Genomic DNA, 18,559 nt, shown 5'->3' on the forward strand with positions numbered 1-18,559 from the left:
CACCCACTGTACTGTTCCCCCCTCCCCTCCCCTCCACTTCCCCTCCCCTCCTTTCCCTCCCCTCCCCTCCACCCACTGTACTGTCCTCCTCCCCTCCCCTCCACCCACTGTACTGTATCTATCACAAACTCATACACGAGTCTCTCCAGGACTCCTCTATTCTTCCTTCTCTCCATCCATCCTCCATTCCTTCTCTGTCTGCATATCCTATCCTTGTCTTTTTCTCCTTCATTCTGAGCGGATGAGTGTTTGATGTGTGTTGGGCAGAAGAACAAGGGATCGGATACACACCCCAAACAGGAAATGAGAATTTCAACTAAATAGACCCACGTCTGTGTGCTGAGAGAGAGAGAGAGAGATAGACAGAGAGAGAGAGACAGAGAGAGAGAAGTGGAGGGAGTGAGGGAGGTAGCCACAGTGATGAGACAGAAACCGACAGTCGATAACTGTAAAACTAACAGAAATGAATGGAAACAGACCAGGGGAATTCAGGGGGTAAAACAGACCAGGGGGAAAACATACCAGGGGGAAAACAGACCAGGGGGAAAACAGACCAGGGGGAAAACAGACAAGGGGGAAAACAGACCAGGGGGAAACAGACCAGGGGGAAAACAGACCAGGGGGAAAACAGACCAGGGAATTCAGACCAGGGGAAAACAGACCAGGGGGAAACAGACCAGGGGGAAAACAGACCAGGGGGAAAACAGACCAGGGGAATTCAGACCAGGGGGAATTCAGACCAGGGGGAAACAGACCAGGGGAAAACAGACCAGGGGAAAACAGACCAGGGGGAAAACAGACCAGGGGGAAAACAGACCAGGGGGAAAACAGACCAGGGGAAAACAGACCAGGGGAATTCAGACCAGGGGGAATTCAGACCAGGGGGAAACAGACCAGGGGAAAACAGACCAGGGGAAAACAGACCAGGGGGAAACAGACCAGGGAATTCAGACCAGGGGGAAAACAGACCAGGGGGAAAACAGACCAGGGGGAAAACAGACCAGGGGGGAAACAGACCAGGGGGAAAACAGACCAGGGGAAAACATACCAGGGGGAATTCAGACCAGGGGGAAACAGACCAGGGGGAAACAGACCAGGGGAAAACAGACCAGGGGGAAACAGACCAGGGGAAAACATACCAGGGGGAATTCAGACCAGGGGAAAACAGACCAGGGGAAAACAGACCAGGGGAATTCAGACCAGGGGGAAAACAGACCAGGGGGGAAACAGACCAGGGGGAAAACAGACCAGGGGAAAACAGACCAGGGTAATTCAGACCAGGGGAATTCAGACCAGGGGGGAAACAGACCAGGGGGGAAACAGACCAGGGTGAAAACAGACCAGGGGGAAACAGACCAGGGGAAAACATACCAGGGGGGAAACAGACCAGGGGGAAAACAGACCAGGGGGAAACAGACCAGGGAAAACATACCAGGGGAATTCAGACCAGGGGAAAACAGACCAGGGGAAAACAGACCAGGGGGAAAACAGACCAGGGGGAAACAGACCAGGGGAAAACAGACCAGGGGAAAACAGACCAGGGGAATTCAGACCAGGGGGGAAACAGACCAGGGGGAAACAGACCAGGGTGAAAACAGACCAGGGGGAAACAGACCAGGGGAAAACAGACCAGGGGGAAAACAGACCAGGGGAAAACATACCAGGGGAAAACATACCAGGGGAAAACAGACCAGGGGGAATTCAGACCAGGGAAAACAGACCAGGGGGAAAACAGACCAGGGAAAACAGACCAGGGAAAACAGACCAGGGGAAAACAGACCAGGGAAAACAGACCAGGGGAAAACAGACAGGGGGAAAACAGACAGGGGGAAAACAGACCAGGGGAATTCAGACCAGGGGGAATTCAGACCAGGGGGAATCAGACCAGGGGAAAACAGACCAGGGGAAAACAGACCAGGGGGAAAACAGACCAGGGGGAAACAGACCAGGGGGAAACAGACCAGGGAATTCAGACCAGGGGGAAAACAGACCAGGGGGAAAACAGACCAGGGGGAAAACAGACCAGGGGGGAACAGACCAGGGGGAAAACAGACCAGGGGGAAACAGACCAGGGGGAATTCAGACCAGGGGGAAACAGACCAGGGGGAAACAGACCAGGGGAAAACAGACCAGGGGGAAACAGACCAGGGGAAAACATACCAGGGGGAATTCAGACCAGGGGAAAACAGACCAGGGAATTCAGACCAGGGGGAAAACAGACCAGGGGGGGGGAAAACAGACCAGGGGGAAAACAGACCAGGGGAAAACAGACCAGGGAATTCAGACCAGGGGAATTCAGACCAGGGGGAAACAGACCAGGGGAAAACAGACCAGGGGAAAACAGACCAGGGGGAAAACAGACCAGGGGGAAAACAGACAAGGGGGAAAACAGACCAGGGGGAAACAGACCAGGGGGAAAACAGACCAGGGGGAAATCAGACCAGGGAATTCAGACCAGGGGAAAACAGACCAGGGGGAAACAGACCAGGGGGAAAACAGACCAGGGGAAAACAGACCAGGGGAATTCAGACCAGGGGGAAAACAGACCAGGGGAAAACAGACCAGGGGGAAAACAGACCAGGGGGAAAACAGACAGGGGGAAAACAGACAGGGAACAGGGGGAAACAGAAAACAGACCAGGGGGAATTCAGACCAGGGGGAAACAGACCAGGGGAAAAAACAGACCAGGGGAAAACAGACCAGGGGAAAACAGACCAGGGGGAAACAGACCAGGGGGAAAACAGACCAGGGGGAAAACAGACCAGGGGAATTCAGACCAGGGGGAATTCAGACCAGGGGGAAACAGACCAGGGGAAAACAGACCAGGGGAAAACAGACCAGGGGGAAAACAGACCAGGGGGAAACAGACCAGGGAATTCAGACCAGGGGGAAAACAGACCAGGGGGAAAACAGACCAGGGGGAAAACAGACCAGGGGGGAAACAGACCAGGGGGAAAACAGACCAGGGGGAAACAGACCAGGGGAATTCAGACCAGGGGGCAAACAGACCAGGGGGGAAACAGACCAGGGGAAAACAGACCAGGGGGAAACAGACCAGGGGAAAACATACCAGGGGGAATTCAGACCAGGGGAAAACAGACCAGGGGAAAACAGACCAGGGGAATTCAGACCAGGGGGAAAACAGACCAGGGGGGAAACAGACCAGGGGGAAAACAGACCAGGGGAAAACAGACCAGGGTAATTCAGACCAGGGGAATTCATACCAGGGGGGAAACAGACCAGGGGGGAAACAGACCAGGGTGAAAACAGACCAGGGGGAAACAGACCAGGGAAAACAGACCAGGGGGAAAACAGACCAGAGGGGAAAACATACCAGGGGGAAACAGACCAGGGGGGAAACAGACCAGGGGGAAACAGACCAGGGAATTCAGACCAGGGGGAATTCAGACCAGGGGAAAACAGACCAGGGGAAAACAGACCAGGGAATTCAGACCAGGGGGAAAACAGACCAGGGGGAAACAGACCAGGGGGAAAACAGACCAGGGAAAACAGACAGGGGGAAAACAGACAGGGGGAAAACAGACCAGGGGAATTCAGACCAGGGGGAATTCAGACCAGGGGGAAACAGACCAGGGGAAAACAGACCAGGGGAAAACAGACCAGGGGGAAAACAGACCAGGGGAAACAGACCAGGGGGAAACAGACCAGGGAATTCAGACCAGGGGGAAAACAGACCAGGGGGAAAACAGACCAGGGGGAAAACAGACCAGGGGGAAACAGACCAGGGGGAAAACAGACCAGGGGGAAACAGACCAGGGGAATTCAGACCAGGGGGAAACAGACCAGGGGGAAACAGACCAGGGGAAAACAGACCAGGGGGAAACAGACCAGGGAAAACATACCAGGGGAAAACAGACCAGGGGAAAACAGACCAGGGGGAATTCAGACCAGGGGGAAAACAGACCAGGGGGAAACAGACCAGGGGAAAACAGACCAGGGAAAACAGACCAGGGGAATTCAGACCAGGGGAATTTAGACCAGGGGGAAACAGACCAGGGGGAAAACAGACCAGGGGAAAACAGACCAGGGGGAAAACAGACCAGGGGAAAACAGACAAGGGGGAAAACAGACCAGGGGGAAACAGACCAGGGGGAAAACAGACCAGGGGGAAATCAGACCAGGGAATTCAGACCAGGGGAAAACAGACCAGGGGGGAAACAGACCAGGGGGAAAACAGACCAGGGGAAAACAGACCAGGGGAATTCAGACCAGGGGAATTCAGACCAGGGGGGAAACAGACCAGGGGGAAAACAGACCAGGGGGAAAACAGACCAGGGGGAAAACAGACCAGGGGGAAAACAGACAAGGGGGAAAACAGACCAGGGGGAAACAGACCAGGGGGAAACAGACCAGGGGGAAAACAGACCAGGGGGAAAACAGACCAGGGGAATTCAGACCAGGGGGAATTCAGACCAGGGGGAAACAGACCAGGGGAAAACAGACCAGGGGAAAACAGACCAGAGGGAAAACAGACCAGGGGGAAACAGACCAGGGGAATTCAGACCAGGGGGCAAACAGACCAGGGGGAAACAGACCAGGGGGAAACAGACCAGGGGAAAACAGACCAGGGGAAAACAGACCAGGGGAAAACAGACCAGGGGGAAAACAGACCAGGGGAAAACAGACCAGGGGACCAGGGGAATTCAGACCAGAAACAGACAGGGGAAAACAGACCAGGGGAAAACAGACCAGGGGAAAACAGACCAGGGGAATTCAGACCAGGGGGAAAAGACAGACCAGGGGAAAACAGACCAGGGGGAAACAGACCAGGGGGAAAACAGACCAGGGGAAAACAGACCAGGGAATTCAGACCAGGGGAATTCAGACCAGGGGGAAACAGACCAGGGGAAAACAGACCAGGGGAAAACAGAAAAAAACAGACCAGGGGGAAAACAGACCAGGGGGAAAACAGACCAGGGGGAAAACAGACCAGGGAATTCAGACCAGGGGAAAACAGACCAGGGGGAAACAGACCAGGGGAAAACAGACCAGGGGAAAACAGACCAGGGAAAACAGACCAGGGGAAAACAGACCAGGGGGAAAAAACAGACCAGGGGAAAACAGACCAGGGGGAAACAGACCAGGGGGAAACAGACCAGGGGAAAACAGACCAGGGGGAAAACAGACCAGGGGAAAACAGACCAGGGGAAAACAGACCAGGGGAAACAGACCAGGGGGAAAACAGACCAGGGGGAAACAGACCAGGGGAAAACAGACCAGGGGAAAACAGACCAGGGGACCAGGGGAATTCAGACCAGGGGGAAACAGACCAGGGGGAAACAGACCAGGGGAAAACAGACCAGGGGAAACAGACCAGGGGAAAACAGACCAGGGGGAAACAGACCAGGGGAAAACAGACCAGGGGGAAACAGACCAGGGGAAAACAGACCAGGGGGAAACAGACCAGGGGAAACAGACCAGGGGAATTCAGACCAGGGGAAAACAGAAAAAACAGACCAGGGGGAAAACAGACCAGGGGGAAACAGACCAGGGGGAAAACAGACCAGGGGAAGGGGAATTCAGACCAGGGGGAAAACAGACCAGGGGGAAACAGACCAGGGAAAACAGACCCAGGGGAAACAGACCAGGGGAAAACAGACCAGGGGGAAACAGACCAGGGGAAAACAGGGGAAAACAGACCAGGGGGAGGGGGAAAACAGACCAGGGGGAATTCAGACCAGGGGGAAAACAGACCAGGGGGAAAACAGACCAGGGGAAAACAGACCAGAAAACAGACAGGGGGAAAACAGACCAGGGGGAAAACAGACCAGGGAATTCAGACCAGGGGGAATTCAGACCAGGGGGAAACAGACCAGGGGAAAACAGACCAGGGAAAAACAGACCAGGGGAAACAGACCAGGGGAAAACAGACCAGGGGGAAAACAGACCAGGGGGAAAACAGACCAGGGGGAAACAGACCAGGGGGAAAACAGACCAGGGGAAACAGACCAGGGGAAAACAGACCAGGGGGAAACAGACCAGGGGGAAACAGACCAGGGGAAAACAGACCAGGGGGAAACAGACCATACCAGGGGGAATTCAGACCAGGGGAAAACAGACCAGGGGAAAACAGACAATTCAGACCAGGGGGAAAACAGACCAGGGGGAAACAGACCAGGGGAAAACAGACCAGGGGAAAACAGACCAGGGGAAAACAGACCAGGGGAAAACAGACCAGGGGGAAACAGACCAGGGGGAAACAGACCAGAAAACAGGGGGAAAACAGACCAGGGGAAAACAGACCAGGGGAAAACAGACCAGGGGAAAACATACCAGGGGGAAACAGACCAGGGGGAAAACAGACCAGGGGAAAAAATACCAGGGGGAATTCAGACCAGGGGAAAACAGACCAGGGGAAAACAGACCAGGGAATTCAGACCAGGGGGAAAAAACAGACCAGGGGGAAAACAGACCAGGGGAAAACAGACCAGGGGAAAACAGACCAGGGGAATTCAGACCAGGGGGAAACAGACCAGGGGGGAAACAGACCAGGGTGAAAACAGACCAGGGGGAAACAGACCAGGGGAAAACAGACCAGGGGAAAACAGACCAGGGGAAAACATACCAGGGGGGAAACAGACCAGGGGGAAAACAGACCAGGGGGAAACAGACCAGGGGAATTCAGACCAGGGGGAATTCAGACCAGGGGAAAACAGACCAGGGGAAAACAGACCAGGGGAATTCAGACCAGGGGGAAAACAGACCAGGGGGGAAACAGACCAGGGGGAAAACAGACCAGGGGAAAACAGACCAGGGGAATTCAGACCAGGGGGGAAACAGACCAGGGGGAAACAGACCAGGGTGAAAACAGACCAGGGGGAAACAGACCAGGGGAAAACAGACCAGGGGGAAAACAGACCAGGGGAAAACATACCAGGGGAAAACATACCAGGGGAAAACAGACCAGGGGGAATTCAGACCAGGGAAAACAGACCAGGGGAAAACAGACCAGGGGGAAAACAGACCAGGGGGAAAACAGACCAGGGGAAAACAGACCAGGGGAAAACAGACCAGGGGGAAAACAGACCAGGGGGAAACAGACCAGGGGAAAACAGAAAATTCAGACCAGGGGAAAACAGACCAGGGGGAAAACAGACCAGGGGAAAACAGACCAGGGGGAAAACAGACCAGGGGAAAACAGACCAGGGGAATTCAGACCAGGGGGAAACAGACCAGGGGAAAACAGACCAGGGGGAAACAGAACAGGGGAAAACATACCAGGGGGAATTCAGACCAGGGGAAAACAGACCAGGGGAAAACAGACCAGGGGAATTCAGACCAGGGGGAAAACAGACCAGGGGGGAAACAGACCAGGGGGAAAACAGACCAGGGGAAAACAGACCAGGGGAATTCAGACCAGGGGAATTCAGACCAGGGGAATTCAGACCAGGGGGGAAACAGACCAGGGGGAAACAGACCAGGGTGAAAACAGACCAGGGGGAAAACAGACCAGGGGAAAACAGACCAGGGGGAAAACAGACCAGGGGAAAACATACCAGGGGGAAACAGACCAGGGGGAAACAGACCAGGGGAAAAAATACCAGGGGGAATTCAGACCAGGGGAAAACAGACCAGGGGAAAACAGACCAGGGAATTCAGACCAGGGGAAAATAGACCAGGGGGAAACAGACCAGGGGAAAACAGACCAGGGGAAAACAGACCAGGGGAATTCAGACCAGGGGGAAACAGACCAGGGGGAAACAGACCAGGGGAAAACAGACCAGGGGGAAACAGACCAGGGGAAAACAGACCAGGGGGAAAACAGACCAGGGGAAAACAGACCAGGGGAAAACAGACCAGGGGGAAAACAGACCAGGGGGAAACAGACCAGGGGAAAACAGACCAGGGGAAAACAGACCAGGGGAAAACAGACCAGGGGGAATTCAGACCAGGGGAAAACAGACCAGGGGAAAACAGACCAGGGGAATTCAGACCAGGGGGAAAACAGACCAGGGGGAAACAGACCAGGGGGAAAACAGACCAGGGAAAACAGACCAGGGGAATTCAGACCAGGGGGAAACAGACCAGGGGGAAACAGACCAGGGTGAAAACAGACCAGGGGAAAACAGACCAGGGGAAAACAGACCAGGGGGAAACAGACCAGGGGAAAACATACCAGGGGAAAACATACCAGGGGAAAACAGACCAGGGGGAATTCAGACCAGGGAAAACAGACCAGGGGGAAAACAGACCAGGGAAAACAGACCAGGGAAAACAGACCAGGGGAAAACAGACCAGGGGAAAACAGACCAGGGGAAAACAGACCAGGGGGAAAACAGACCAGGGGGAAAACAGACCAGGGGAAAACAGACCAGGGGAATTCAGACCAGGGGGAAACAGACCAGGGGAAAACAGACCAGGGGAAAACAGACCAGGGGGAAAACAGACCAGGGGAAAACAGACCAGGGGAAAACAGACCAGGGGGACCAGGGGGAAACAGACCAGGGGAAAACAGACCAGGGGAAAACAGACCAGGGGGAAAACAGACCAGGGGGAAAACAGACCAGGGGAATTCAGACCAGGGGAAAACAGACCAGGGGAAAACAGACCAGGGGAAAACAGACCAGGGGGAAACAGACCAGGGGAAAACAGACCAGGGGGAAACAGACCAGGGGAAACAGACCAGGGGGAAACAGACCAGGGGGAAACAGACCAGGGGAAAACAGACCAGGGGAAAACAGACCAGGGGAAAACAGACCAGGGGGAATTCAGACCAGGGGGGAAACAGACCAGGGGAAAACAGACCAGGGGAAAACAGACCAGGGGAAAACAGACCAGGGGGAAACAGACCAGGGGAAAACAGACCAGGGGAAAACAGACCAGGGTAATTCAGACCAGGGGAATTCAGACCAGGGGGGAAACAGACCAGGGGGGAAACAGACCAGGGTGAAAACAGACCAGGGGGAAACAGACCAGGGGAAAACAGACCAGGGGGAAAACAGACCAGGGGAAAACATACCAGGGGGAAACAGACCAGGGGGAAAACAGACCAGGGGAAAAAGACCAGGGGAATTCAGACCAGGGGAAAACAGACCAGGGGAAAACAGACCAGGGGAATTCAGACCAGGGGGAAAATAGACCAGGGGGGAAACAGACCAGGGGGAAAACAGACCAGGGGAAAACAGACCAGGGGAATTCAGACCAGGGGGGAAACAGACCAGGGGGAAACAGACCAGGGTGAAAACAGACCAGGGGGAAACAGACCAGGGGAAAACAGACCAGGGGGAAAACAGACCAGGGGAAAACATACCAGGGGGAAAACAGACCAGGGGAAAACATACCAGGGGGAAACAGACCAGGGGGAAAACAGACCAGGGGGAAACAGACCAGGGGAATTCAGACCAGGGGGAATTCAGACCAGGGGAAAACAGACCAGGGGAAAACAGACCAGGGGAATTCAGACCAGGGGGAAAACAGACCAGGGGGGAAACAGACCAGGGGGAAAACAGACCAGGGGAAAACAGACCAGGGGAATTCAGACCAGGGGGAAACAGACCAGGGGGAAACAGACCAGGGTGAAAACAGACCAGGGGGAAACAGACCAGGGGAAAACAGACCAGGGGGAAAACAGACCAGGGGAAAACATACCAGGGGAAAACATACCAGGGGAAAACAGACCAGGGGGAATTCAGACCAGGGAAAACAGACCAGGGGGAAAACAGACCAGGGAAAACAGACCAGGGAAAACAGACCAGGGGGAAAACAGACCAGGGGAAAACAGAAGGGGAAAACAGACCAGGGGGAAAACAGACCAGGGGGAAAACAGACAGACAGGGGGAAACAGACCAGGGGGAAAACAGACCAGGGGAAAACAGACCAGGGGAAAACAGACCAGGGGGAAAACAGACCAGGGGGAAAACAGACCAGGGGGAAAACAGACCAGGGGGAAAACAGACCAGGGGGAAAACAGACCAGGGGGAAACAGACCAGGGGGAAACAGACCAGGGGGAAAACAGACCAGGGGGAAACAGACCAGGGGGAAACAGACCAGGGGGAAACAGACCAGGGGGAAACAGACCAGGGGAAAACAGACAGAAAACAGACCAGGGGAAACAGACCAGAAAACCAGGGGGGAAAACAGACCAGGGGGAAACAGACCAGGGGGAAAACAGACCAGGGGGGGAAAACAGACCAGGGGGAAACAGACCAGGGGGAAACAGACCAGGGGGAAAACAGACCAGGGGAAAACAGACCAGGGGAATTCAGACCAGGGGAATTCAGACCAGGGGGGAAACAGACCAGGGGGGAAACAGACCAGGGTGAAAACAGACCAGGGGGAAGCAGACCAGGGGAAAACAGACCAGGGGAAAACAGACCAGGGGAAAACATACAGGGGGAAACAGACCAGGGGGAAAACAGACCAGGGGAAAAAATACCAGGGGGAATTCAGACCAGGGGAAAACAGACCAGGGGAAAACAGACCAGGGGAATTCAGACCAGGGGGAAAATAGACCAGGGGGAAACAGACCAGGGGGAAAAAACAGACCAGGGGAAAACAGACCAGGGGAAAACAGACCAGGGGGAAACAGACCAGGGGGAAAACAGACCAGGGTGAAAACAGACCAGGGGGAAACAGACCAGGGGGAAACAGACCAGGGGAAAACAGACCAGGGGAAAACAGACCAGGGAAAACCAGGGGGAAAACAGACCAGGGGAAAACAGACCAGGGGGAAACAGACCAGGGGAAAACAGACCAGGGGAAAACAGACCAGGGGGAAACAGACCAGGGGAATTCAGACCAGGGGGAAGGGGGAAAACAGACCAGGGGAAAAAACAGACCAGGGGAAACAGACCAGGGAAAACAGACCAGGGGAAAACAGACCAGGGGAAAACAGACCAGGGGGAAAACAGACCAGGGGGAAACAGACCAGGGGAAAACAGACCAGGGGAAAACAGACCAGGGGAAAACAGACCAGGGGGAAACAGACCAGGGGGAAACAGACCAGGGGGTGAAAACAGACCAGGGGACCAGGGGAAAACAGACCAGGGGGAAAACAGACCAGGGGAAAACAGACCAGGGGAAAACAGACCAGGGGAAAACAGACCAGGGGGAATTCAGACCAGGGAAAACAGACCAGGGGGAAAACAGACCAGGGAAAACAGACCAGGGAAAACAGACCAGGGGAAAACAGACCAGGGGAAAACAGACCAGGGGAAAACAGACCAGGGGGAAAACAGACCAGGGGGAAAACAGACCAGGGAAACAGACCAGGGGAATTCAGACCAGGGGGAAACAGACCAGGGGAAAACAGACCAGGGGAAAACAGACCAGGGGAAAACAGACCGGGGGGAAAACAGACCAGGGGGAAAACAGACCAGGGGAATTCAGACCAGGGGGAATTCAGACCAGGGGGAAACAGACCAGGGGAAAACAGACCAGGGGAAAACAGACCAGGAGGAAAACAGACCAGGGGGAAACAGACCAGGGGGAAACAGACCAGGGTGAAAACAGACCAGGGGGAAACAGACCAGGGGAAAACAGACCAGGGGAAAACAGACCAGGGGAAAACAGACCAGGGGAAAACAGACCAGGGGAAAACAGACCAGGGGGAAAAGACCAGGGAAAACAGACCAGGGGGAAAACAGACCAGGGGAAAACAGACCAGGGGAAAACAGACCAGGGGAAAACAGACCAGGGGAAAACAGACCAGGGAATTCAGACCAGGGGAAAACAGACCAGGGGGAAACAGACCAGGGGAAAACAGACCAGGGGGAAAAAACAGACCAGGGGGAAACAGACCAGGGAATTCAGACCAGGGGGAAAACAGACCAGGGGGAAAACAGACCAGGGGAAAACAGACCAGGGGAAGGGGAAAACAGACCAGGGGAAACAGACCAGGGGAATTCAGACCAGGGGGAAACAGACCAGGGGAAACAGACCAGGGGGAAAACAGACCAGGGGGAAACAGAACAGGGGAAAACATACCAGGGGGAATTCAGACCAGGGGAAAACAGACCAGGGGAAAACAGACCAGGGGAATTCAGACCAGGGGGAAAACAGACCAGGGGGGAAACAGACCAGGGGGAAAACAGACCAGGGGAAAACAGACCAGGGGAATTCAGACCAGGGGAATTCAGACCAGGGGAATTCAGACCAGGGGGGAAACAGACCAGGGGGGAACAGACCAGGGTGAAAACAGACCAGGGGGAAGCAGACCAGGGGAAAACAGACCAGGGGGAAAACAGACAGAAAACAGACAGGGGGAAACAGAAAAAACAGACCAGGGGGAAAGACCAGGGGAAAACAGACCAGGGGGAAAACAGACCAGGGGAAAACATACAGGGGGAAACAGACCAGGGGGAAAACAGACCAGGGGAAAAAATACCAGGGGGAATTCAGACCAGGGGAAAACAGACCAGGGGAAAACAGACCAGGGGAATTCAGACCAGGGGGAAAATAGACCAGGGGGGAAACAGACCAGGGGGAAAACAGACCAGGGGAAAACAGACCAGGGGAATTCAGACCAGGGGGGAAACAGACCAGGGGGAAACAGACCAGGGTGAAAACAGACCAGGGGGAAACAGACCAGGGGAAAACAGACCAGGGGGAAAACAGACCAGGGGAAAACATACCAGGGGGAAAACAGACCAGGGGAAAACATACCAGGGGGAAACAGACCAGGGGGAAAACAGACCAGGGGGAAACAGACCAGGGGAATTCAGACCAGGGGGAATTCAGACCAGGGGAAAACAGACCAGGGGAAAACAGACCAGGGGAATTCAGACCAGGGGGAAAACAGACCAGGGGGGAAACAGACCAGGGGGAAAACAGACCAGGGGAAAACAGACCAGGGGAATTCAGACCAGGGGGGAAACAGACCAGGGGGAAACAGACCAGGGTGAAAACAGACCAGGGGGAAACAGACCAGGGGAAAACAGACCAGGGGGAAAACAGACCAGGGGAAAACATACCAGGGGAAAACATACCAGGGGAAAACAGACCAGGGGGAATTCAGACCAGGGAAAACAGACCAGGGGGAAAACAGACCAGGGAAAACAGACCAGGGAAAACAGACCAGGGGGAAAACAGACCAGGGGAAAACAGACCAGGGGAAAACAGACAGGGGGGAAAACAGACTAGGGGGAAAACAGACCAGGGGAATTCAGACCAGGGGGAATTCAGACCAGGGGGAAACAGACCAGGGGAAAACAGACCAGGGGAAAACAGACCAGGGGAAAACAGACCAGGGGGAAAACAGACCAGGGAAAACAGACCAGGGGGAAAACAGACCAGGGGAAAACAGACCAGGGGGAAAAAACAGACCAGGGGAAAACAGACCAGGGGGAAAACAGACCAGGGGGAAACAGACCAGGGGAATTCAGACCAGGGGGAAAACAGACCAGGGGGAAAACAGACCAGGGGAAAACAGACCAGGGGGAAACAGACCAGGGGAAAACAGACCAGGGGGAAACAGACCAGGGGAATTCAGACCAGGGGGAAACAGACCAGGGGGAAACAGACCAGGGGAAAACAGACCAGGGGGAAACAGACCAGGGGAAAACAGACCAGGGGAAAACAGACCAGGGAAAACAGACCAGGGAAAACAGACCAGGGAATTCAGACCAGGGGGAAAACAGACCAGGGGGAAACAGACCAGGGGGAAAACAGACCAGGGGAAAACAGACCAGGGGAATTCAGACCAGGGGAATTCAGACCAGGGGGGAAACAGACCAGGGGGAAACAGACCAGGGTGAAAACAGACCAGGGGGAAGCAGACCAGGGGAAAACAGACCAGGGGGAAAACAGACCAGGGGAAAACATACCAGGGGGGAAACAGACCAGGGGGAAAACAGACCAGGGGAAAAAATACCAGGGGGAATTCAGACCAGGGGAAAACAGACCAGGGGAAAACAGACCAGGGGAATTCAGACCAGGGGGAAAATAGACCAGGGGGGAAACAGACCAGGGGGAAAACAGACCAGGGGAAAACAGACCAGGGGAATTCAGACCAGGGGGGAAACAGACCAGGGAGAAACAGACCAGGGTGAAAACAGACCAGGGGGAAACAGACCAGGGGAAAACAGACCAGGGGGAAAACAGACAGAAAACCAGGGGGAAAACAGACCAGGGGAAAACATACCAGGGGGAAACAGACCAGGGGAAAACAGACCAGGGGAAACAGACCAGGGAATTCAGACCAGGGGGAATTCAGACCAGGGAAAACAGACCAGGGGAAAACAGACCAGGGGAATTCAGACCAGGGGGAAAACAGACCAGGGGGAAACAGACCAGGGGAAAACAGACCAGGGGAAAACAGACCAGGGGAATTCAGACCAGGGGGAAACAGACCAGGGGGAAACAGACCAGGGTGAAAACAGACCAGGGGGAAACAGACCAGGGGAAAACAGACCAGGGGGAAAACAGACCAGGGGAAAACATACCAGGGGAAAACATACCAGGGGAAAACAGACCAGGGGGAATTCAGACCAGGGAAAACAGACCAGGGGGAAAAAACAGACCAGGGAAAACAGACCAGGGGAAAACAGACCAGGGGGAAAACAGACCAGGGGAAAACAGACAGGGGAAAACAGACCAGGGGAAAACAGACCAGGGGACCAGGGGGAATTCAGACCAGGGGAAACAGAAACAGACCAGGGGAAAACAGACCAGGGGGAAAACAGACCAGGGGGAAAACAGACCAGGGGAAGGGGAAAACAGACCAGGGGAAAACAGACCAGGGGAAAAGACAGGGGGAAAACAGACAGGGGGAAAACAGACCAGGGGAAAACAGACCAGGGGGAAACAGACCAGGGGGAAACAGACCAGGGGGAAACAGACCAGGGGAAAACAGACCAGGGGGAAACAGACCAGGGGGGAATTCAGAAAAAACAGACCAGGGGAAAACAGACCAGGGGAAAACAGACCAGGGGGAAAACAGACCAGGGGGAAACAGACCAGGGGAAAACAGACCAGGGGAAAACAGACCAGGGGACCAGGGGAAAACAGACCAGGGGGAAAAAACAGACCAGGGGAAAACAGACCAGGGGAAAACAGACCAGGGGAAAACAGACCAGGGGGAAAACAGACCAGGGGAAAACAGACCAGGGAATTCAGACCAGGGGGAAACAGACCAGGGGGAAACAGACCAGGGGAAAACAGACCAGGGGAAAACAGACCAGGGGGGGGAAAACAGACCAGGGGGAAAACAGACCAGGGGAAAACAGACCAGGGGAAAACAGACCAGGGGAAAACAGACCAGGGGAAAACAGACCAGGGGGAAACAGACCAGGGGAAAAAACAGACCAGGGGAAAACAGACCAGGGGGAAAACAGACCAGGGGGAAAAAACAGACCAGGGGGAAAACAGACCAGGGAAAACAGACCAGGGGGAAAACAGACCAGGGGGGAAACAGACCAGGGAAAACAGACCAGGGGAAAACAGACCAGGGGAAAACAGACCAGGGGAAAACAGACCAGGGGAAAACAGACCAGGGGAAAACAGACCAGGGGAAAACAGACCAGGGGAAAACAGGGGAAAACAGACCAGGGGAAAACAGACCAGGGGGAATTCAGACCAGGGAAAACAGACCAGGGGAAAACAGACCAGGGGGAAAACAGACCAGGGGGAAACAGACCAGGGGGAAAACAGACCAGGGGAAAACAGACCAGGGGAAAACAGACCAGGGGGAAAACAGACCAGGGGAAACAGACCAGGGGAAAACAGACCAGGGGACCAGGGGAAAACAGACCAGGGGGAAAACAGACCAGGGGAAAACAGACCAGGGGGAAACAGACCAGGGGAAAACAGACCAGACCAGGGGAAAACAGACCAGGGGGAAACAGAAAATTCAGACCAGGGGAAAACAGACCAGGGGAAAACAGACCAGGGGAAAACAGACCAGGGGAAAACAGACCAGGGGGAAACAGACCAGGGGGAAAACAGACCAGGGGAAAACAGACCAGGGGAATTCAGACCAGGGGGAAACAGACCAGGGGAAACAGACCAGGGTGAAAACAGACCAGGGGGAAACAGACCAGGGGAAAACAGACCAGGGGGAAAACAGACCAGGGGAAAACAGACCAGGGGGAAACAGACCAGGGGAAAACAGACCAGGGGAATTCAGACCAGGGGGACCAGGGGAAAACAGACAGACCAGGGAAAACAGACCAGGGAAAACAGACCAGGGGGAAAACAGACCAGGGGAAAACAGACCAGGGGGAAAAACAGACCAGGGGGAAAACAGACTCAGACCAGGGGAATTCAGACCAGGGGGAAACAGACCAGGGGGAAACAGACCAGGGAAAACAGACCAGGGGAAAACAGACCAGGGGAAAACAGACCAGGGGAAAACAGACCAGGGGGGGGAAAACAGACCAGGGGGAAAACAGACCAGGGGAAAACAGACCAGGGGGAAACAGACCAGGGGAAAACAGACCAGGGGAAACAGACCAGGGGAAAACAGACCAGGGGGAAACAGAAAAAACAGACCAGGGGGAAACAGAACAGGGGAAAACAGACCAGGGGGAATTCAGACCAGGGGAAAACAGACCAGGGGAAAACAGACCAGGGGAATTCAGACCAGGGGGAAAACAGACCAGGGGGAAACAGAAAAAACAGACCAGGGGAAAACAGACCAGGGGAAAACAGACCAGGGGAATTCAGACCAGGGGGAAACAGACAGGGGGAAACCAAAACAGACCAGGGGGAAGCAGACCAGGGGAAAACAGACCAGGGGGAAAACAGACCAGGGGAAAACAGACCAGGGGGGAAACAGACCAGGGGGAAAACAGACCAGGGGAAAACAGACCAGGGGAAAACAGACCAGGGGAAAACAGACCAGGGGAAAACAGACCAGGGGGAAAATAGACCAGGGGGAAACAGACCAGGGGGAAAACAGACCAGGGGAAAACAGACCAGGGAATTCAGACCAGGGGGAAACAGACCAGGGGAAAACAGACCAGGGTGAAAACAGACCAGGGGGAAACAGACCAGGGGAAAACAGACCAGGGGGAAAACAGACCAGGGGAAAACATACAGACCAGGGGGAAACAGACAGGGGGAAAACAGACCAGGGGAAACAGACCAGGGGAATTCAGACCAGGGGGAAACAGACCAGGGGAAAACAGACCAGGGGAAAACAGACCAGGGGAAAACAGACCAGGGGGAAAACAGACCAGGGGGAAACAGACCAGGGGAAAACAGACCAGGGGAAAAGACCAGAATTCAGACCAGGGGGAAAACAGACCAGGGGGAAACAGACCAGGGGGAAAACAGACCAGGGGGAAAAACAGACCAGGGGAAAACAGACCAGGGGAAAACAGACCAGGGGAAAACAGACCAGGGGAAAAGACAGACCAGGGGGAAAACAGACCAGGGGGAAACAGACCAGGGGAAAACAGACCAGGGGGAAAACAGACCAGGGGAAACAGACCAGAAACATACCAGGGGAAAACAGACCAGGGGAAAACAGACCAGGGGGAACAGACCAGGGAAAACAGACCAGGGGAAAACAGACCAGGGAAAACAGACCAGGGGACCAGGGGGAAAACAGACCAGGGGAAAACAGACCAGGGGAAAACAGACCAGGGGGAAAACAGACTAGGGGGAAAACAGACCAGGGGGAAAGACCAGGGGGAATTCAGACCAGGGGGGAAAAAACAGACCAGGGGAAAACAGACCAGGGGAAAACAGACCAGGGGAAAACAGACCAGGGAATTCAGGGGGGAAACAGACCAGGGGGAAACAGACCAGGGGAAAACAGACCAGGGGGAAAACAGACCAGGGGGAAAACAGACCAGGGGGAAACAGACCAGGGGGAATTCAGACCAGGGGGAAACAGACCAGGGGGAAACAGACCAGGGGAAAACAGACCAGGGGGAAAACAGACCAGGGGAAAACAGACCAGGGGGAATTCAGACCAGGGGAAAACAGACCAGGGGAAAACAGACCAAATTCAGACCAGGGGAAAACAGACCAGGGGGAAACAGACCAGGGGGAAAACAGACCAGGGGAAAACAGACCAGGGAATTCAGACCAGGGGAATTCAGACCAGGGGGAAACAGACCAGGGGGAAAACAGACCAGGGTGAAAACAGACCAGGGGGAAACAGACCAGGGGAAAACAGACCAGGGGAAAACAGACCAGGGGAAAACAGGGGGAAACAGACCAGGGGAAAACAGACAGAAAAAATACCAGGGGGAATTCAGACCAGGGGAAAACAGACCAGGGGAAAACAGACCAGGGGAATTCAGACCAGGGGGAAAACAGACCAGGGGGAAACAGACCAGGGGAAAACAGACCAGGGGAAAACAGAAAAACAGACCAGGGGGAAACAGACCAGGGGGAAACAGACCAGGGTGAAAACAGACCAGGGGGAAACAGACCAGGGGAAAACAGACCAGGGGGAAAACAGACCAGGGGAAAACAGACCAGGGGAAAACAGACAGGGGAAAACAGACCAGGGGAATTCAGACCAGGGGGAAACAGAAACAGGGGAAAACAGACCAGGGGAAAACAGACCAGGGGAAAAACAGACCAGGGGAAAACAGACCAGGGGAAAACAGACCAGGGGGAAAACAGACCAGGGGGAAAAACAGA

Source organism: Oncorhynchus gorbuscha, linkage group LG19, assembly GCF_021184085.1.
Source record: "Oncorhynchus gorbuscha isolate QuinsamMale2020 ecotype Even-year linkage group LG19, OgorEven_v1.0, whole genome shotgun sequence".
NCBI classification, from domain to species: domain Eukaryota; kingdom Metazoa; phylum Chordata; class Actinopteri; order Salmoniformes; family Salmonidae; genus Oncorhynchus; species Oncorhynchus gorbuscha.